Source organism: Streptopelia decaocto (assembly GCF_964273445.1).
Source record: "Streptopelia decaocto genome assembly, chromosome: 8".
Taxonomy (NCBI): domain Eukaryota; kingdom Metazoa; phylum Chordata; class Aves; order Columbiformes; family Columbidae; genus Streptopelia; species Streptopelia decaocto.
The window spans coordinates 9,064,766-9,088,197 of record NC_138662.1 but is presented as its reverse complement, the minus strand read 5'-3'; the positions used below and the strand labels follow the sequence as shown (position 1 = coordinate 9,088,197).

Below are 23,432 nucleotides of genomic sequence, written 5' to 3'. Positions count from 1 at the left end.
TGACTTAAAACTCATGTATTTTTAGTTTGGCTGAAATGTGGAAATGAAAGAGCTGCATAATTGCATAACTCTGTATGAATAGTCTAGTACTTTTCTTACACTGGAGAGAGGCTTTTGTCTTCAAATTCACTGCTGGAATTAAGGAAGGGAGGAGGGAACTACAGAGTAGAAAGCATGGAAGTTGCTTAAGAAAGCAAAACCAAGCATTCTTCATCCTGTTCAGGCAGTTCATCCCCTGAAGAGAGAGAGCTGCCAGAATGAGAATTTGAACAAAAAGACAAGAATGCTCATGATGGGCTTTTCCACCTGAGTACACTGCATTATCCTGACTTCAGGACTGCAAAATGATCAAGCAGTGCCAGTCTGGCAAAGTCCAAGAAAAAAATATTTCTAAATAACATTTTAGGGAAGAGTTTTTTGTTTTCTTAAATAAGTATACAGGTATAACAACAAAATATTAATTGAAGCCACCAGTAATAAGTATTCTATGTTAAATAGGGCATCATTATTTTCAGAACTCAGACTTTGTACAAAGCAGTGTTTCACTGTGTAGAGAAGTGATGCCATCAACAGCTAAACATAGAATGGAATATCAGAAGGAAGACTTTGCAAATTTGTAAGAAAAAATATTTAGGAATATATTTTTCCATACTTCACACTCCGAAGGTTTACTCTTAATAGCTTTTTGGGTATTCTTTTGGACATGGATTAGGAATGGATGATTCAGCCTGAAGAGTTTTGTTTAGAGAATGTTTCATGTAAGTTTCATGTATTCAAAACTCCTTGTAGGTTGTGACTGTATTTCCCCACTATTTTAATACCCAAACCTGAAAGTTTATCTGCTTTGACAAATGTGTGTGGTTTAATGTCCTCTGACCTTTGCTATCTCATTTGTCTTCTGCAGGACTTTGTATCTTAGTGGAAGGGGACACAGAGCACTTGCGAAGTCACTTTATTTTTGTGCCAACCAGCAATCTTGCACATTCTTCTCCTGCTGTATTTCCCAATACTTATCATTAGAATTTGTCTGCATAATGTGGTACATTAGGGACAAAACACTTAGGTTAATACTTGGTTTAATTTTCAGCTGGATCACTTCTCTGACTGTTCGTACCTAGTCATGTGCTGGTGTAGAGCAGGTAGAGAGGCTTGAGTGGCCAAGAGTAGGAGATGAAGGTGGTATCTTGAATTCTGGCAGCAGGTCAAATTCTGTTGCTAAGCCTCTGTGCTACTGAGGCTTGACTGCCTCTGGCACTTAAGAAATTTCTTGAAAGCAAACTTGAATATCTGTGCTATACTGCAGTCTGTTTTGGGCATACCTCAATGGGTGCAGAGGATAATATTGAGACTACTTTAGGTATTTTGTACTTGCATACTGAGAAAATGTTGAATACTGATATTTGTGCAGCTTCAGTGTAAAACACAACTTCCTATTAAATTACATTCCTTTTGGCAGGTTAATGGTGCAGTTTAGCTCTGATGTAATCTTTGATGTTTGCCCTGAACACTTTATTTTCAAATGACTGTGAATATTTCTCTTATTCTATCTTGATATAATCTGAAGGGTTAGGTTTTTTCAGTCACTTGATTAAGATCAGTTTTTCTCTACTACTGTGGAAATATTTGGGTATTTTTTTCTTTTAAATCCTGGTTTAATATTGTCTACAACAAATTTAATTCTTTCAGCTTTGAAGGGTTATTTTCCTCATATTTTTTTTGAGAACTAAGTAATTATTTTAATAGTTACCTTAACAGATGAGGAATTCTAAAATGTGCTGAAACAAACAGTTTTAAATTAAAAAAAAAATCTAGTAAATATATTTTGTTATGAAGTATGTATCCTATTACTCTCATTTTATCGCTTAATTCATTTTTCCCAGATGGTAGAAAATTCTGGAAAACAGATAGCAGGGTTTGCTGCTGCTCTTGTTTTTAATTCAGCTAGCAAAAGGCTGCTGGGAGGATTATGTGTAATCAAGAAGAGTGAGTCAGTTTGTATAAACTCCTTATTTATACCATTTACACATCTGAGCCATTCAGTGTTATCCTGCTCTTTTCTGTGCATAGTTCAGCTGTGACTGTGCATTTTTCTTGACTCCTAAATTTAAAGTCTGCAGTATCTTGGGTAGTAACTTCGCACTCCACAGCTTGGCTACTTATCTGCTTTTCCAGATTGATGAACTCAAGCATTTCAATTCCTCTTCATTGATGCTTTGAATAGTGTGGCCATTAAAAGCAATGTTTCCTTCTATTTCGCTGTTTAGGAGAAAAACTGTACCAGTCATCAAACACATCTGAGATGATGATAAACTTAGGTGTGAGGAGCCATGAAAAAAGGCAAAGTTTCCAGTTCCCTAGACACTTGTCCTTCCCTTTTCCCATATTAGGATTGGAGTGCTGTACGGCAGGACCAGTTTGACTGGAACAAGCAATCACTTGGGAACATGGATGTGGACATAATGGAGGACTTTGTAAATATTTCTAAGCTATTATAACGTGCATAACAATTCGTAAACTATTGTTCAAATTTACAAGTAGTACTTTTTTACTTCCTGGCAAGCTGTTGGCTAGTGAAAATGGGTTTACACTGCCTTCTTTTACATTCAGAATAAAAGCTGCAGTGTACCTTTTTTTTTTTTTTTTTTTTTCCCCTCCTTATGAGCTTTTGTAGTTCAGCAGTGCTCAGCTACAAAATGTGTAATTCCTTTCTTTCCAATCAGGTTGAAACTGCAGCTATTGCAAATCACTGTATATCCAGTTTTCATGGCTGCAGGAAGTCATTGTCTAGGATTCTGACCAGTATATTTAGCAAGCAGTATCAACAGGTAAATGGATATAATTGAAAATATACATTTGAAATATCAGCTTACTGTGGCCACTTATTTCTAAAGGAAATTCATGAAGAAAGTAAAATTGGAAACTTTTCCCATAAACGAACTACTGTTGCCCTTTATGGTTTTCTCTTTAGACACTGAAACATAACAATTTAAAAATGTGAGCAAGACCAGACCATCTGTTGAGACTTTCAATATGCTGATAGGAAAGGAATTTTTGCCTTCATTTTTTTCAGTCTTAGATAAAGGATATTTTTGTTTGACCAGCTGTTTAGTTATGCCTGAGCATTACTAGCTTTTCGCTTGTTAACAGAAGTCTATCAATATCAATAAGTAAATACACAAAAGGTCTGGAATAGCTGCTGATTCGGCATATTGGATGCCTTTTCACATCTCTTACAGTGTATCTGTTCCTCTTTGTGATGAGCAACTGTGTTTTGTAAGCTGAAACGTGAATACATTAATAAAATATGAGTGACATATCATCATTTGCAATGAAATGGACCAAAATAAGATTTGTCTTCTGACACTTGTCAAAATATCATAGAAGGACGGAAGCACTTTTCAGATGTCCGTTTGTTGAAATCCAGTATTACATTGACTGTTTTGACTCTTAGATATCTATAATGCTCTTTGCTTCCATTAGATGGTTGGCAGCCTTTGGCAATTCTGGGATTTTTCTGTGTGAGTCTAAAAATATCTTATCACACAGAACTAGTTTAACTACTGCTTCCTTTATTGGGGAAACTAGCAGTCTGGTTGGTTGGTTTGTGTGTGGTGTGTGTGGGTGTTGTTGTTGTTGTTTGGTTTTGGTATTTTGTCCCGTCTTGTGTAACATACCTCTTTTATTCTCTAAATTAGAATAAAAGAGATGGAAGATCTTGTTTTGTTGAATCTTACACATTTTCTGTAAGAATGCAAAGTAGTGATTTGTGCTTGAGTGGCTGCTGTATCAAACAGCTGCAGAAAGTGAAGATGGGAGTCTTACACATTTTGTGAGAAAATACAGATCTATTATCTTTGGAACTGTGCAAGTATACAAAACACCATCCATGTTATGAGATGTGCACATCTAAAATGATTTTACTTAGGAGAGACCAGTGAACACTTCCGGAAGCAATGGCACTGAATATGTAGTCAAGGTACGTGACATCTTCTAAAGGAGCCTGTAAAATGAATAGTTTCTTTGCAATTAAACCTGTCAGTAACAACAGCACCTGCAGAAGTTGTGTGGATCTAAATACAAAAACATGTTTAATTTACATCAAATTCGATGTAATAGAAGTATCTGATCTACATATCTGAAGTAACTCCTAAAAAGCATATCTTGAGGTTAGGAAACAAACTTCATCCAAAGTCACCCTGTTTCTTCTTTTCACGTTTGTATCTAGAAGTAACTAGAGTGTGGTAAAGATGATCCCATCTGGAAAAAAAAAAACAAAACAGATAAGCATTCTTTATAAAAAGACAAATCAACCCTGTAACTGTAGTTATTTAAACTGTAGTTATTTAGTATAATTAGTAACTGTAGTTTTTAAATTTAATAACTGTAGTTATTTAATAACTGTAGTTATTTAAAGGACTTTAGTAAAAGATTTATCAATTTATTTAAATTTGCATGATTTTTCTGAGAAAACTTTGAGTTAACCAAATAAAGCAAAGTCTACAGATGTAAAATTATAACACTTCAATATTTTCTGATTGTTAATTTAACAGAGAAAACAGAAAAGGATTTAAAACTATTTCTTAGTACAACTTTTTACCTGTGCATGCAGGTATACAGTTTTATACACAGTAAGAGTAAAATAGCAAATTTAAAACATGAGAAAAAAATATAATCTATGTTTATATATATAGTTCATCAATAGTATAACTGGAAAACCTAAAACTATCTCTGAAGCCCCATTGAAACGTTATTCATCAAAAAACAACCAAACAAAAAAACACCCACAAAACAAAACCACCAAAAGCTTGTGGGGAGAGTAGATTTTATTCCCCACTGTTTGAAACAGAGGAATTTCTTGGCCTACCTCATGGCTTTGTCTGAAATAGTAAAATATTCAAACAAGTCATACTAAAAAAAACCCCCAAAACTCAAAAAAAACTCACAACCTTAAAAAAACCCAACAAACTTGCGGTTTTATCAGTGGAGCAATGGGATATTAAGGTATTTAAAGGGAGGAAAAATGCAGCTGGCATACAGAAACAGCCAGAACTACTTTTTCTGAGTTTGGTATAAACTTAAGAGTTTTTCCTTAGCTCTTAGTTGTTTTCTTAAGTTGCCGTATGTATAGGACATTTCTTTCTTGTATTATCAGATCTTACCAAATCTGTGTATTGACAAATCAGTTAAGTAGTCAGATTCCTGAAGAGATTAACTCAAATTGCTAAAATCATGTGGTTAATGACTTTTTAATGTTGTGGATTAGATGGGAAGCACTGCAGTTTGTTAGATAAAATGCTGGTTACAAGTAAATGTAACACCATATCTGGCATCGGTACTAGTGCGGGGAAAGTAGGTGAGGGCACACACTGATGAAAGGGAACTTGATCCTAAATGCCTAGTTTGTACTTTGAGAGAGATGCCAAGAAAGCATTGTTATCTTGATTAATGCCGGTGTCAGGGGTACATGCAAGCCCTAGACTCACCTGAGGGGAATATTAATTAGCACTTGCACACCTACTGTTCTTTCTTGAGTACTTAGTTTCTTTAGCCCAGATGAGAACAGCGATTCATAAAACAGAATTTAATGACTGTATTAGAAAAATGGTTGTGAATGTGCACATAAATTAATCCCTAGAGTAACTTCCTCTATAACATGAAAAAGAGAATGTTTCTGCAAATTTAGCTTTATATCTCACATAGTAATTTAACTTTGTTTTTATAAGAGATTAATGCAGTTTGATTTATTTTTTTTAAAGCACACAACTGACTTCTTCCAACATATTAGAGTAATATTAGAATGTTCATTTTGAGTTTCATTAGGTGGAGAAAGAGGTGTGCATTTGATGGGTCAAATCCCATGGTCCCAACTACTCTCTATTGGGTGAGGTCATGTCTACTACTAAGAAGTTTTATCACCCAAACTTTTGTCACCTTTCAGCTGCCAACTTTGCTGTGCTGCCGAAGCACACGTGTGCTTGGCTGTTTTGGCTGGTGTCTCTCCTTGCTGAGAGCTGCTGTGTCAGCAAAGGCACCGTGTGCATGGTGGGTTAGAGCCCAGAGCTCACAGCTGCTCACATGGCTGTTACTGGAGTGTGTCCAGGCTGGCATTTCACCAGCAGCTGAATGTCAGCTGAGGGTTTGTGTCATTTGTGAAGGTGGTTTCAGTGGAAGAACTGGATTTTCCCTGCCTCATTTGGAGGTATTCTGGATATTGGAGAGGCATGGCAACAAGGAGACAATATCTTACCATGAAAATGGGCAGTATATGATCCATCTGATTTTTTTTTTTTTTTTTTTAAAGTGATCACTTTGAACAGTTAACTTACCTTAAAAATGTTCATATAAAACCCATGTATTTAAAAAAACTCAAGCAATGATATTGTTTCATTGGGAATGCTGTGCTATACTTTAGATGCATGCCTATAACTGAATTTGCTATGCCCTGAGACTACTTATATCATTCTTACTGTGCACTGAAGTTGGTGACATAGAAGCGTATATAGTTGAGGAAAAACATGTCTGTCATTGCAAAATGAATGTATGTTGAAACATTAGGGCTATGGCTTAAAAATGGCTATGGCTTAAAAATGAAACTACAGATATATGCTAGTAAAAACGAGAGTGAGTTGAAAAACTGTGAACGTGATTTTTTGGTAATTTCTAAATGTTGTTTGTAATTGCTGCTTGTACCTTGGTAAAGGAAAAAAATCTAATAGCAGACAGTAGGGTAACTTCTGAGTACATCTGAAATGTGAACATAGTCTTGCTACTAAATAGGGTAAAAAAGCAGGAGTGTGTGGAGGCCCTGGCTTTATGTTTCTTGAACTGGAGTGAATGCTACTCATACAGTGTCAATGCTGGAATAAACAATGTGTTTTGATATATCTTTTCTTGATATTGAGAAGAATGTTAATTTAAAAATTATTTTGTGCAAGCTTATGCTTAATGCTTTGAAGGGAGATAGATTGTGAAAAATGCCTAGGGAAACTGGGAACAGATCTCACTAACTTTAGCTATTGAATTTGTGCTGTTAAATTATTTTTAAGGTCTTGCAAAATCTCACCCTGAAGTAAAACATACATTTTGAAAAAGTGATGCAATATGTGTTCTATATCGCTTAACCTTTCACAGTTGTGTAAATGTAAAACTGTAGCAGTAACCAGGATGAAGAACGTTGCTAATTGGTTGCATGCTATATATTGATAGTGCCTTGTTCACTTACTGTTAAAAGAATACTGAGAAAGTATGACCCAACTCTCCTTTTATCAAAAAAAGTTAAAACCTTCTGGAAAATTCTGTACAAGACCCCAATATTTATTGGAGTTTTTGTTTATAGATCTCTATTTAAAAGCTTTTCTACTGGTATCTTTTCTATTGGTGTTTGTGTTTTCTGTTCAAAGATATATATATAAACACATACTCAGTTTCTTTATATATGAAGGACTTCCCATACAACAAGGAAGGCTATTAATATTTTTATGTTTTAGTATATGGGAAACTGCTTTAGTATTTTAGTTTATTGTAGCACTGATGGCATATCTGGAAAGCTTATTCTTTGTCAACAGTCCAATTCATAAAACAGTCTACTGAAAACCGTATGTTTTAGTTCTATCAAAATATGAAGTATGATATGATACATCAGTGTTATATCAGTTGAATCAATGAATATCTTAAACCTTTTCCTTCTGTAAATAAGACTGTATTATCTCAACAGGTATCTAAAAGCCCTTTTCTGATCAGACTGTTTGGTGGGGTTTTTTTGTGTGGTTTTTTTTGATAATACATGCATGTTAACCTTTTAAAATATAGTTATATTGGTGGTTATGTGGCAAGAACAGGGAAGAAACTGTAAGAGTGTCTCCCAAGTTATAAGTGGAGCAAGGTGATTATTAATTTACGGTGTTTACAACATGCTGTAAACTGTTTAATAATGTATTGGCATAAGAGGAAACTGCTCAGACTATAATTGTGAAGTGGCTGGAGAGTTAAATGCTCCTTTAGCTTCTACTTCATAGGTTGTGATCTAGTTTGTAGATTCATCTTTCTCTGTGACAAAATTGAAATGGAGCATTTTCAGCCTCCGGTGCCAATTTTCAATGTGCCAAATCTAACAACCTTCAGTCCTTTGTAAAGCAGATGGTAGTTTTGCTAGAAAGCAAAGAAAAAAAAAAAAAGGGATGAAGTCTTCCAATTAAAACTGACACTTCAACAATAGTACTGTATTGTTTTTATTGAATGTTTATTTAATTAACAAACTGGTGGTCAGATTTGCCAGTCAGTGCCCCATTGTGTAAGGTGATATAAAGCCTATAGGAAAAGATGGCTGCTAAGGACTATTTAGATTTCCTTAGACAGATTGGAGAAATATTTTTTTTAAATTCAGATTTTTTTTGGTTACATTTATTGCTGCATTTTTGAGGTGATGACATAATCAACTTCCAATATCAGATTCACAAAATGTTACTAGCTTGTTTCTTTCTATACTTTTTTTTTTTTCCCTAGGCTGTTCTGTGTGTATATGCAGGTGTAAAAAAAATCACGCCTCTCCATTATGTTTGTGCTCAAACTTCTGTCTGCTATTTTGACTCTTTCCGTATTCACTGCTCTGTTTCAACTCCCATCTTGCTTCCCCAGTTGTCTTTTTATGCCTCTTTCTACATCAAACTCTTTTCCACACCTGCCATATTATTTTCCCCTAGGCTTATTTTTTCCTGCCTCATGTGTCTTTTGCCAGCTAATGATGACTTGTCTTACTTCTTGCCTCACAAAAGTTTTAGCATGGTTTTTGTTCCTGAGGTTGCCTATCCAGTTGGAGAATGTCTTTGTACAGATAGGGCTTGCTTAAATGAGTTGTGCTATTGTTTCTTTTGGTGTCATCTTCTTTCTATTGCCATTACTTTCCCTATGAATTACAGTATAGGAGTGTTTGGAAAAACAAGCTTCTGGAAATGAAGGAATGTAAAGTATTTGATAATATGACTCATGGTCTCTCTTGTCTTAATCATGGTTATGCGAACTTAATGTTTTACTGTACATTTGTATGAGGAAGGAGGAAGGAATATCATGTTTTTGGAATGACAGTAGTGGTAGGCTATGTTTCATATTCACCTTTAAAATAATTATGAGCCAACAGAAGCGTGTTACTGAATTTTGAGAGAAATAGTATGACAGCAGAAAGGGAAAATACGAAACAGATGTACCGTATGTTACTGCGTGTTTGTTTTCTATAGTAAAACCATGGGGCATGCAAGATTAAGTGTATTATTCATAAAATAAATGTTATTTCTTTTTGGAAGTGTTAGAGAAAGCCCTGAATTTATATTTTGGATTCATTCAGAGGAATTATCTTGATGCTTGAACGTAGTGTTTACTGTATTATAATCACTGATCACTTTTTTCCTTTTTTTTCTGTTTGCTTTTTGGAAGTTGGGAAGGGCCTAAAATGGGCCTCAGAAAAGAGCTCTAATAAATATCACTCAAAGAAGAAGGGACATGCAGAGTTTGTGGCCAAATGTACGTGTGTCCCAGACTATGTAGGTGTTGCTGGGGAAATGATGAGAGGTAGTGCACCTGAGCAAAAAAAACCCCACAAAACTGTGCGAAATCTACTAATGTTGGAAAAGAGATGAACGGAAGTGGGATGTAATGAAATTTGCAATAGTTTGAGCAGCATAAAAAATGTGAGTCGTGACTGATATATCTCATAAAATGAGAAATGGGAAATACCAGATGAAGGTAGCCTCATCAGAATTATCAAAAAGACATTTAAACAAAAAACGTGGAGTTAAGCTGGTAGCTCATTGCTGCGGAACTTTGGCTTCCACAAATTCAGAAGTCATTAGATAGATTTATAAATAAAGACTGTTAAGCACATAGATTCCCCCAATCTGGACCTAGAACTCCTTGAGCTGAAGGCTACTGGAAACTGCATCCTCCTCTGCTTAAACATCTTATACTCTTCTCTAGGCATCTGATATGGGTTGATTGTTGGATCTAGTACAGAAACAACCTGTAGTATCTGAGCTGGGAGCCCCTCTGTTTCTTGTTCTTGTTGAAAAGATGGTTCAAAAAAATTTTTTTTGGAGGAGTTTTCTCACTAGATCACACAATCACTTATTTTCTGTAAAAGCACACAAAAAGAAAAAATTTAAGTTATATTTTAATTATATTTAAACTGCGGTTACCCCTACCTGCCTGTAAGTTTAAAAGATGAATCACCTGTGTGGACTGTATTCTTGGTGATCTTAATAAGAACAGAGTTATCATAGTAATAAATAACGTAAGGTCATCAATGAATGGTGACATCTTCTGGGAATATACATCAGTCTGTGTTCCAGACATTCTTTCATCCTGGTTCTCTCAACCCAGGACTCTGTCTCTGAATCAAGAGGAAAAGTGCCAGAAGGACATCTCTATCTGGAACGATGCTCACAGTGAAACTAAATTAATTGTGTAGCAAATTTACAGCAGATACTCTTGTTCATGGGCAGATTGTGTTAACTCACTTCATAAAAGCTATTCAAGCACTGGAAAATTTCAGTCTGTAAACAAGAGTTGCCACTATGATATATATACTTAATGTAAAAACTGGGAAGTAGATCAGTTACAGGACATTTTAAGAGACATAATGCATCTGAGTTTAATAAAGGTTACATTTTCTTAGGGAAAATAAAAATGCTGAGGTATATAATCTGGTCAGGATTATCCTGACCTTTATAGACAAAGCTTCCTTTAAGTGGGTACCGGTTATCTTACAAAGCACTTACAATCCAAGGCACCAGAAATAAGTAATAGAAAGGATTCTGATTTAACATATGAGTTTGAAATAAAGTTATATCCTGTTCAGAGGAAGGAAGATGGTCAAAAGGGTTGTTAAGTTTAAAATCAAAGGACCAAAAATTTAGATTTTTCTGCTTCCCAATGAGGAGTAAGAGCCAGCCAAAACATCAATGTTCTGAACAGTTTAATTACCCTAAGCTATTGCAAATATTCACATTATTTTTGCTGAAAAAAATATTGAATACTGGCTGGTGAAAGTATGCTGTATTTTGGTAATATTTATATCTAGCTACAGTGTATTGATTTATTTATTAGGTAGTTTTATCAGATGCTTGCAATGAATCAGGCTTCAGGGCCAGAAAAAATGTACATATGTGGTAACATAACCTTCTGGTATTTCATCTCATACAATCAAATTTTAACACAATTTAAACTGCAAGCACACTTTCTTTTGTAGGTAGGTATGTAGTTATCAAACTTTTGGCATTGGGATAACTGTCAGCATAGTTTTGTTTTGAACCAACTTTAAAAAATTGATTTAGTATAGAAAAATACGTAACTGAAGTTGCGTGATAATTCTGAGTAGAGCTGTTTGATTATGAGGGTTCATTCTTAAACTCTAGGTTACACTTAAATTTAGCTGAACGAAGCTCTGACACCAGGTTCCTGAGATGTCAGTCTATCCAAGTGAGAAATTATGGACTTGTTCCCCTGAACTTAGACTGTTGCCTTTTCATTATAGATTTTATGAGGAGAAAAGGTGATAAAAGGTTATGGAAGAGCAAAATATTAGTCTAGAGTCTATTTTTTTGTGTGGTTGGGGTTGTGAATTTTTTTTTTGTTTGTTTGTTTGTTTGGTTTGTTTTGTATTTTTTTTTTGGTTGTTTTTTTCCTGAAATGTCTGGAGCCATTTTCCACTTGATTCTATTTAGTGATGGTTCAAAATAAATGATCCAGCTGGCAGAAGACTTTTCACTTGGCAGGTAAACAATTGGTATTGCTCTCCAAGGAGGTCAGAATATTTTGCGTTTCACAGTTCCTGGAATTTATCATCTATGGTCCAGCTTGATTAAACCTCCTGTGGCACTGGTGGAAAATGAAGCAAAGGTCTGAAAGCAAGAAAAATACTATTGTCTAATTAGAGTTCAGGACTATGAAAATTTAATTTTTTCTTTTCTCCCCTCTCAAATACTTGTGCTAAACAGAATACAGAGTAATCACAAAAGAATAGTTGCTTGGAAATTGAAATTGATTATTCAATTATTTTATTGGGCAATGCTACTTGTTATAAAGAAGAGAAAGGTCTGAAGAGCTTTAAGATAGTTTGGAGAGGAAAACAAAAATACTTTTGACTTGGCTTCACTATTAAGAGGGATTGAATGTGCTGGGTTTTTTGTTAGAAGTGATAGCAAGTGGTTCATTATTCCATTGCATTTTGAACTGAGTAAAGTTATTTAACAAAAGTATGAAGTAGGCCTTTTAGCAGTAGCCCTTTGGTTCATGGCTGCAGACACCAATGAAGTCAGTACCTCATATTTATGAGTAAAATTACAGTTTTAAAGCTGTATTTTTTAATAGAAAAAAGTAAATTAATGATAATAGAGAGGAATTGAAGCAGGAGGAGAAGGGAAAGCATTGTAGAACTGTATCCTGTTTTGTCTGCTATATTGATTTAAGACTTGACAAAAGAACAGTGTTCCATTGACCACCTCTGTTCTTTTCTGTGATCATTTAACATCTCTGTATCAGATACAGAATTTTTTTGTATGAAAAAAATAAAGCTGTAATGCAGTTTTCACTGCCATCATTCTGGCAAGTATTCCTGTTAGAGATAAAAGGTGTTTAAGCTCCATTTTATTCTCACTTTTGGAATTTCTAATCTCTTTCCTGAACTCTGTGATCATGCTTTTTGAAGCATAGTCCTTTTCTCCTCTGTTTTTGAATGCGCTGTCTGGCTGTTCTGTTTTTTGCACCTCTACCTTATTGGCAGACAGTTCCATACCACTGAGAGGCATCATTCCTGAATAAAAGGTCTTAATTTTTTCATGTGTAGAAATAACTTCTAATAAATGTGCATAGGATGACTTCCTCTTTTTACTAGCAACTTTACCTTCCCCTAATAAAGTAAATTTGAAATAACTAAATTGGCCTGTCATCATCCATCATTTGCTGGTTTCAGCAGTAATTTAATTTGCAGTCTGCAATTAAGGATGTCTACTCTGAAGCACAAAAGACTAGTGCTATGTTTAGTGCTGGTTTCACTGTGCATATCTAATAAAACATATCAATTGATTGGAATAATATTGTTTGGTTAGCCAACTCTTCGGTCATCTTATATGTTTTAAATGTAGGCTTATATACAACTTTGCTTTCTTGGGCTAATGGAATTCTAACTGTAAAGAGATTTAGACAATACCTATAAAATTAAACTAGCTTTTCTGTATTTTTCAGTTGAAAAAACAAATGTGTTTTTTTTCAACATAATTATTAATTGTAATACATTAAGTGACTTAAGATGCAGATTATTATTTTTTTTTAATTTGTAGTGACTGCTACAAGTTTTCACATAAGGTAGATTATCTCCTGTACAAGAACTTCCTTTGGATGAGGTTTTCTTGTCCCCTGAGTAGCATACAGGTTTAAACCAGAGAATTCTGGTGCAGATTTTACACCTCAAGGAGCATCTGCATTACTGTATGCCTCCTAGAAGGTGACATAATTGTATTTACTTCTTTACAGATTGAGTAGAGAAGGCATACTGGAAATTGGAGAAGCTGTAGCATGTGACATAGTGGAGAGCAATTCCCCTGTAATGAATCCTTCGCTGCTACCAGTGATCTCATCTGTACAGCATCAGAACATACCAGCGCAGGACTTCTTCCAGTTCTTATTGTGATTAAATGGCCCTAAATTAGAGATTTAGAACTCAACATTTTATTACTTCTGGCAATAATGCAGTTGATTGAAATATTGGAAATATTAATTTTTCTGTGCAGTCAGTGCATACAAAACTGTTCCAGAATAGTGGAATATACTATTTCTGTTACCACAAATGTGGTGTGAGGTGTGAAAATATCACCTTGTAGAATGCCGATTCTTTTCTTTGTCAGGGAAGGAATTTCAAATGGAGAGCCTGGTATCAGCTTTTCTGGATTTTTTACAAGAACAGTAAGGACTGCTGATAGTGATAGCTGGGCTATGAGAAGACTTTATAAAGCCTAGTTTGGAATATGAGCAAAAGTCTAATGCATCATATTGCTTGTCACACTATCCAGTTGTAATGCTCTTTATTTTATTGCCATATAGACCATGAAGTAAGGTGGTGGGGAGGGGAACACTCATGATTTCAGCTGATTTTCAGCTGCTTTGTACTTAAGGATCAACAAACAGCAGCCAGAGCAGGAACAGAATGAAGCTTTATCTCCCTTAGCCTTTATATAGGAATGTATATCCCATAACCTTTATATAGAAATTCACCTTTGTTTATTGTTATTTGTATTTTCAATAATGACTTTGGTTTACTGGAATATTGTGCAAGTAATTGGTGCCGAAATAAAGTATGTTTTTCCCTAGAGTGTTCTCTTAAAATTCTTAACAACAGTTAAGTGCTATAAGAACATGACTGAAGTGCGCTACTGAACCTGGGTAGTCTGGCTTCTGAGAGATTAACTGCAGGAATGTGTGAGTTATGAGTTTGCTAGTTTATTTTCAGGCTTTTATGAAAGTCAGGATAGAAATTATAATCAGTGTTGTGAAACTGAACTTGAAAAATACTGTAATCCTCAAAAGAAAAAAAATGTTTCTGTTTTCCTTGAGGAACATTTTGTATGGGCACATCCGTCTCACTAGATAATAATTGCCAGTGCAGTCTTTGAATACATGTATAGTAGAAACATTAAAACTTGAAAAGCTTTGCAACACTACAAAGCAAACAATAAGGGATCATGAAGCTTTCTGTTTGAATCTGATGTTCTTCTAATCAAAGTTGGTAGATTGGCTGTATGCACTCAAAGTTTAGTTTACTTTTATATAGTTATTTTTATCTGAGAAGTGGAGTTAAAAGCATGTGTAGCACAGCAAGGAAGATTGTGTTTCTTTGATGTTTATAATTGTTACTTGATGTTTTGCTTTCAACCTAATGATGCTAGTACAGTTTCTCTCTCTCTAGAGGTTATACTCTGAAAAAGGCATGGTTTTAATTCCCCAAAAAGGAATATTATTTACATGTGTATGGTGGCTCACTGCATCACATCTTTGGGCTTTTGTGAAGTGAATTTAGTGGTATTTCTTTAAATACTGAATAATATGTTGCTTTGTCCATCTGACTGTGGAAGACCTTCTAGCCCACTGCCGTGCATTATGCATTATATTTTGCCTGTCATAGCTGACATTTATTGTACATTTAAGTTGTTTCAGATATGGCTATAAGGGCATTTTGGATCATTCCATCATGTTGGAAAATCACTTCGATAATTTTTGGTTTATTTTCTATTTATTTTTACTAGTCATCATGTCTGTGGTGTGCACTTGGTAGTAACAGCCCCCTATGCAGAATAACACAGATATTCTTCTTCAAGATTTTGCTGCTGCATGAGTTTTACTGAAAATACGCTATCCAGAACATGACAGGGTTAAAGAAAAGCTGCAATTGGAAAATGTGTTGAGCAAGATAAACCAGATGTAAGAGTGAGAATTTGTTGCAAATATAAAGGGAAATGTAGATAAAATGTGGACTGCAGAAGAGAAGGGAGAAAGGTTTTTGCAAAATGGAAAGCTATAAAGCAAGTTCAAATGGTTGATATCGCCATCTCTTGTGTGCTGCTCTACAGTAAGATAAAATGATCCTGTTTATTTAATTGCAGTTAGGAATGACAGGTTCCCTCAAGGCTTCTGGGCACTTCATGATTTGGAACGCACTATGAGAGAGTAGACCAGCATATGGACACATTAGTATTTCATGCCTGTAGTAATGAAGATTGTGCTATGCACTTGGGGAGGCAGGGGGGGAAGAATCCACCAACATACAAGGAAAGAAAGGGTGTGTTTATGAAAAATCATAGCTGTAAAGAATCCTGAAGTAGTTTAAAATGGAATATTTGCTGCGTTCATTTGATGTCCTGTAGTGGTTTAACACTGATCTGTAGTCTTAGCTGAGAAATTTGTTGCTGTTTGTGGATTAGTTTCAAAATCATACCGTTAATTTGATATATTTTTTCCTACAGAAATATACAAGAGGTTTTATAGTTATGTTTAAGGAATGTAAGTCAGTAGTACTTAAAATCCTAAATAGTTAACTGCCTAATTATTGTTGATTAAGTATTTTGTGTAGTACTGAGTGTTGAAGGGTGATTAGGAAGACCTACAGATTTAATCATTGATGTATGTAGCTGCACTATATTTGTAATTACTTCTTAGAAATGAAGGCTGTCCCACAATTAAACCTTCAAGTACAAAACATTGCATCTGACTGTTAGCAATTGCAGTGCAGTGTGTATTAGGCATTGACAGTGTAACCAGATGAGTGAATTAATTTATAGATTAAAAATACTGTGATTCTGTATCAGAACTTGGAACAAAGACCCATGGTTAAATTTGACTTGTTTTTAAGCATTAACTGTAAGTTGCAGATTAGTAAATTTTGAAAAATTTCCATGAGGAGAAAAAAACAAACCACATATAATTTGGGGGAAAAAAATAGCAGCTATTTTTGACTAGTGATAAGTCAGCCTGTAAGTTAAGGTTTTAAACTTAAGAGTTAAAGTGAAGTTCCAGACTAGTAATGCTTTGATTTAAATTTCAAGAGTACTGTAGTTCAGAGATCAGCTGGTCTTCATTTAAGTAATTCTGGAAAGGATACTTGGCTGTGCACTTGAGGTGCTTCAAAGTAGAGGATGCTTTGCTACTGGATTTTAAGTACAAATGTTTGGATTTTATTTACTTATATATATATATATGTATGTACAGACACATCTTTAGGTATATATTAAGTGTATGTGTATATAAATATATATGTGTGTGGGTTGTTGTTGTCCCCCACATCCCCCCGCTGCATTGTGAGGGGAAAATTGCCGTGTTCTAATTCTTATATGAAGTTAGTTTGTTTATTGTAGGAATGTGACCGTAGTTTTTCCTTTGTGTTTTTTTGGTGCTTGTTAATAATTTTCTGCAGGCTACGGATTTAGTGCCATCTTGTGGGAAAACTTCATAGCTGCAGATTTTTTTTTTTTTTTTTTTTATTACTGAATATGCTGGATTCATTTAAGCCGTCAATGAGGAGATACTCCTATTAAATCTGACAAGAATAAATATAGATTACACAAAGTTTATTGTGAAAAACGAAAGTCTTCTAACTTATGAAAATGTATTCTTGTGAGCTACATAGACATTTTGAGCCCAAATGTTGTCTCCTTAATGATTCCTCTCTCCTGCAATGTACACTACTTCAGTAACTCAGGATGAAATGTCTTTCCAGATGGTCTTCTTGCTTTGTGATGCATCATTTTTCTCTGTTGGATCTAACTGAACAATGTTTTGATTTGAGCTACTGAAATCTCAATATAGATTTTTTTTTTTTCCTTAACTGTAGCAGAATACATAGTTCTAAAGCTCCTTTTCAAATTGTTTCAATGGGAAATGATTATGTATTATGGTTAATCAACTCACAGTACTATTCTTAGTAGAGAAAAAAAAGGAAGCCAAAGAATGCTCTTTTATATATTTTGCCTGCTTAAAATATGGCAGGGAGAGGTTGAAATTGGAAACCTGACTTAACACTTCTTTATTTCCGGCTTACTAAAAGCTATGCTTGAATTTGTCATGTGAATAACTAATAGTCATGATTTTTCTAGTGGCTGCATTAAAAGAGTATAGTTAGAAAGTTTCAAAATAAAATGTTGGAAAGGATAAGAAGGTTATACAAAATGTTAAAATGTCCTGGTCCCACAGCTTTTAGTGTCTTTTATGTCAATGAAAATTTTCTGTCTAGAAATTTCAAGTGCCCATTTCACGTGTGAATTAAGCACATAAGTTTGCAATGCAGTGCATTGCATCTATTCTTCGCTCTTTCCCATTCTGTGTCTTTCAATGTAGTGTAAAATAGTCATTGGGATCTCTTTTTGAGACATTGATGCACTCTATCAGACTGTTACTTTTCCCTGTATTGTTTCTTAGATATGATATGCAAAATATTAACTTTTACAGTATGTGGTATAATAAGGTCACCTGAGAGACAAACACGTTGCGTATTATAGAAATAATTGTTTTAATATTTTTAATTTATATCATTCACTGTTTGGTTCGATTGTGCTTACTGACAATGACAACCATCTCTATATCAGTCTGTTGAGACCTTATTGTTGGAAACACTGGACACCTATCTAGTTTTCCTTTATGTGCTTTTCTTTTATAGCTTCAGCACAGCCTGTTCTATGTCCACAGGACTTCCTGTCCTCAGATTTTGTTTTTTTGAATGAAAGAAGGGACAAGTTTGTTTCTTTGGAGGCAGACTGCAGAATAGGACAAAGGACCCCGATTCACACAATTTTTATCTAGTAAACAGATTGCTTTTACTTTTTTTTTTTTTTTCCCCCAAGTAGTGAGCTTTCTGTGGGAAGCCCCTAAACTCTATAGCAAAAGATCAAGCAGATAAAGGAATGGACTGAAGATGAAACAACACAAGTTTTTCAGTGTTTGAAATGTGACCTTGTTTACTCTCAATGCTCTCCTTTTGTAACTGATTTCAAAACTACGGTGAAACTTGCAATACCAAAACATTTTAGCCTACAGTTACCCCTCAGTTATAAATGGAGATGCATTTTTGTACAACGACCTCAAATTTTTAGGCAATACTTTGTCTTGTCCATACTATTTATTTTTCACCGAAATATTTGTGGGAGGTGACCCCTGTATGGAAATGCCTGTATTAAAAAAAAAAAAAAAAAAGATATTAAAATGTGTGTGACAATTTCCTTTTTTAACTTGCAAAGTAGGGTATTAAGGGCAAGCTTTATAGAATTTGACAAGGCATGAAATTTAGAAGTATAAGGAAAGAAAGATTAGGGAAAGCCAGTAAACAAGAATTCTTTCTTTTCTAATACATGGTGCCACTTGCAAACGCTGTTATGCAGAAGTTGTCTCACATCTGTTGCACCTCCAGAATTTTTAATGCTGAAAATGCATTGTGTGTGTGTGTGTGTGTGTGTGTGTTCTGAATCTCCTGTGATTTCTCACAAATTACATCTGTCTTCTCTTTTCATCTCTTTCTGTCAGTCCTGTCTTATTCAAGCGAAGTTCTTGTCAACTGATCCTCAGTTTTGTTGTTTGGATGCCAGAATTTAAAATTGCATTAGACAGATGAGCAAATTCATGGGAGAATCCATTTCTTAATTTATGCTGATGAAGAAAATATCTCCAATTCCCTCATTGGTTTTCTCTTACGGAAGAATATAAAGTTTTGCACATTTGTCTTTAACAATGTTTAGTTATAAATATTTGTAAGTCTAATACTTGCTTCAGTAGTATAACTGAAGTTAACATACAGATGGAATTAGATGGAGTTCATAAGAAAGCGTTAAGTAGTTGGTCACCTTTCAATGATAGAGCTTCATATGATGAAGAATGAAAATGGAGTGGTGGCAAATGATACAATAAATAATGAAGCTTGATTTTAGAAAATGCATTGATAAAAGGAAAAAGAAAAGAAATCTTCAGCTTGGCCTAATTTCCAGCTCTTCTGTAAGTCTTTGTCATGAATCCTGATGTGATCCTATATATTACCATACTACCATCAGCCAATGCCACCCTGCAGTGTGTCAGTGTCTGTTGCCTGGACCTGCTCTCTTTCCTAGACTCTGATTATTCCGTCTAAACTTACAGGTTGTTTCTGTCAGTCGTTTTTCACTTTGTCATATTGTTTGACCAATCACATTGTATGGAAGTTCTGGCACTGAGAGGACAGAGACTGTTAACACAATAGTTATGTCTCAATTGTTGTAAAGGCAGGTAAGAGGGTCCCAGAAGACAAAGCTAATACATTTTGTCCTTCTGTTTGGAGTGGGAAAGAAATAGAATCAGGAGCTAAAAACGGAGCTGTAAAAGATAGGAGGTTCAAGTCAACAAAAAAGATAGTGGAGGGTAAGAGGGAGGATTGAAGCATTAGGTGGGGAAAAAACACTCAAGTCCAATAAAATAACTATATCTCTTTTTTGAATAAAGCACCAAAATAGCAAATCATCTTGGATGGCCTGAGAAATAGTGGTTTCAAATCTGCTGGATGGTTGTGCCATCACCCCCTCCAGTCATAGTGCAATACTGAACTATTTAGAGCAGAAACTATCAAAGAATATACTCAGAATCCTGCAGCTCTGGTGCCCAAATTTGAGTGATTCTGGTCTGAGGAATTAGCTTGTTAGATTTTCACTACATTACAGAAAACTACTAGCAAATTGTGTATGGATGGATAAATGTATATTTCAAAATCCATCACCTGATGAGGGCATGACACCACTTTCTGCCACCAAATCCTTCAGGTTGGCTTTCGCAGGCAAAACAGCCCCAGATGTAAATTCTTTCTTTCTTGACCTTACACAGAGTTTGTCAGTTCCTTCTATGTTAGTAGCAGACAATTTTTTACATGGCAATAGACTGGATTCTTCAACATGTTCTTTGCTTTTGGTGTCAGGGTGATGGCACAAAGTAGGAAAAGCTTCTGTAGGTGGACTAACAATTTTAAATCTGCGAGTCACCTTGTGATTTCCTTTCCTTAACTGCTCTAAGGCTGTGGGATGCTCTGGAAGTGCTTACGTTCTCTGATCCAAAGCACACTATGGCAGGACAGTTCTCTGTGGGCAATGCCTTTGGGAATAGCCATTGGCGCAGATTGGGGGAACTTCCTTGTGTAGAAAGTGAGTTGGAATCCAGGACAGGCCATTAACTCATCTTCCTCTCATAGTTTTGTTTCAGTTTATGTGGGCAAATTTGAAAACCTGCACTATGCTTAATTCAGATAAAGGTTAGTGGCGCCTCCTGTGCAATTCCATAGATTGCGTCTTGGAGTTGGGCTATAGAGAAGGAATGAAAAGTTCTGAGAGAACTGTTTATCTGTTATCAAGAAATTAGCATGGGTATATTTCTGGTCAACTAGTCTGGTTTTAATAAACAGTATGAAAAATATGATAGATCTTGCATGATTTTTAAAATCCCGTAAAGTTCTATGTTTGTGTAATGACAGCAGTGTGACAGATATTCACAGCACTCCTACTTTCCTCCTCCACTGCAATTTAATTATACAATTTTTTCCACCCTCACAACATTTGTTCTTTCATTTTCTTAGCTACTTGCAGATACAAAAATCTGTGCCACCACGAGTCTAAATCTGGTCCGTCATGTTCAAAGAAAGTTCCAACTCTAGAAGTTGTATAAAAATGGATTACCTTACGTCAAAGTAGCAGTAGTCTGTGGCAGCTGAGGCTGTTAGTTTTAACATAATTGCTGAGAAGCAGCCACAACTACTGATGTGCTCAGGGACAAACATGAACCTATGAACAGCATACACAGGTTGCTGTGGGACAGAAGAGGAAGTTGTCTGGTTTATCTTAGCCAGAATTGCTGTTTGAGTTCTGATGTATAACTTTTCTAATTATCTGTGTGTTCATCCAACAGTTTTGGCATTTACAGCTTGCGTTCAGAAGAGTTGTATGTTAGCAATGTGTATGTTGTTTGCTTTTATTTTTGTCTTACAACATTCTAAATATTTTAGAAATGAGTTTCCCTTTGCTTAGCTACAGTCTTATAGACATATAGGCATTTGATGTACAGAGACTTCTTGACTTTGGGAAAAAATTTATTTGTAAATAGTTTTTAGTGTCAAGTAATAAATATTGTCTAATTTAAAGTTATAAGGATGTATCTTAAAACATTATTGAGACTGGGGAAAATAGTTCTTTTATTTTGACTACTTTTAGACTACTGGTGACTGCTGAACATTTCTGTTGCTTAGTAGTGAAATCGCTCTGGAATACAGAGGATTTAGCTTAATGTGCTCATGCAAAGAAAATTTTATAGGTGTTATTTCAGCCAGTCATTCTTTTGAGGAACATATAGATATGAGTGTAATTCTTCACATGAATGCCCAGGGACTGAAACTCTAGCTGATACCTGGTGTGGACACCAAATTGAAAATTAATTAATTAATTAAAAGAGAAATGTCTTTATATAATGTTGAATGAATTTTGTTTGATCAAAAGTAAGCATTTCACTTAGAAAAATTATAACTCCTTTTTTTTTGTTTTCTAAAAAAAAGAGGCAATTTAAAAATAGCAAAACAGGTCTAAACTTCTAATTTCAAAAGCAAAAAATAATTTATTGAATTCTTTTGAGCTTTTGAAAGGCACTGTTTGCCAAGCTTGATGTGAATTTATGAATAGTCTAAATTAATAGAAATTTATTTTTACATGATTACTAATCTGAGAATTTTCAGTAAGCATTAATCAAGGCTTCCTTCCATATCAGGCAAAACAAGTGAAGAAGTATCAGATAGGTCAGTTATATGATTCTAAGTCTGAATTTGTAGAAAATGAAGCCGTTTCCCTAAATTACAAGATTTAATAAAAAATGTTATATAAATACTATTTTTAAGTGATTATGGTCTTTTTAATTTCCGTCACATTTGCAACACTCTCATGGCTGCCTTTGAATAAAAATGTATTTTTCTAAATGGAAACTGTGAGTTTCATGCATAATTGCTTTCTATCCTGCATTGTCATTGCCTTCACTCGTCTTTGTTAATTCACTCATTCATGAGAATCATTGAATGTAATTCTGTGCTATTTGAAAATCTGATTTGGATTTATGCACTGAATTTCTGTGCTAAAACTGTCCATCTTGTGGTCATAAATAATCAATGCATTAATAGATTTAAAGTGGGAAAATTGCTACAATTAGAAGAATTTTAACTTTATTGTGAACTTTTAAGTTTATAAAAATAATGTAAAAGGTTATGAGATTAAGAACAGATAAGATTTACCATTAAATAAAAGCAGGGGTGTAAATACCCTACATTTGTATGCTCTTAACATGTGTCTAATAAGATGCAAATATTAAGAGAATTAAGATCTAGACATTTGTTAAAACAGCGCTATTTAATGATAGAATGGATTCAAAGTGTCTAACTGTACAAAATTCTGCCACTGGCAATACTTTTTGAAATCATGTCTTTTATCAGTTATTTCAAATGGAAAAAAGTTTTTTTTTTTTTTTTAAGGTTTTGCATTTTTCATTTAGTTTAGATTACTGTTACACACCGACAACTTTACATGTAATTTTGATAAACATATGAAAGGTGTCAAGAGGATCGACCAGAATCTTCAGTGGTGCCCAGTGACAGGGTGAGGGGCAATGGGCACAGACTGAAACACGAGAGGTTCCATGTGAAAATGAGGAGAAACTTTTTTCCTTTGAGGGTGCCAGAGCCCTGGCACAGGCTGCCCAGAGAGGCTGTGGAGTCTCCTTCTCTGGAGACATTCAAACCCACCTGGACACATTCCTGTGCCATCTGCTTTGGGTGAACCTGCCATAGCAGGTGGGCTGGACTAGATGATCTCCAGAGGTCACTTCCAACCCCAAGCGTTCTGTGAGTCTGTGTAAATTATAGAATC

The 23,432-nt window shown here is 34.9% G+C and overlaps 1 protein-coding gene across 1 annotated transcript in view; it reads left to right on the top strand.

Moving 5' to 3' along the window:
* Positions 1 to 23,432, top strand: part of ERC2 (ELKS/RAB6-interacting/CAST family member 2) — a gene marked incomplete at its 3' end in the record, with an annotated part of 314,399 nt that overhangs the window by 10,882 nt on the left and 280,085 nt on the right. The gene's annotated exons all lie outside the window — the stretch shown is intronic.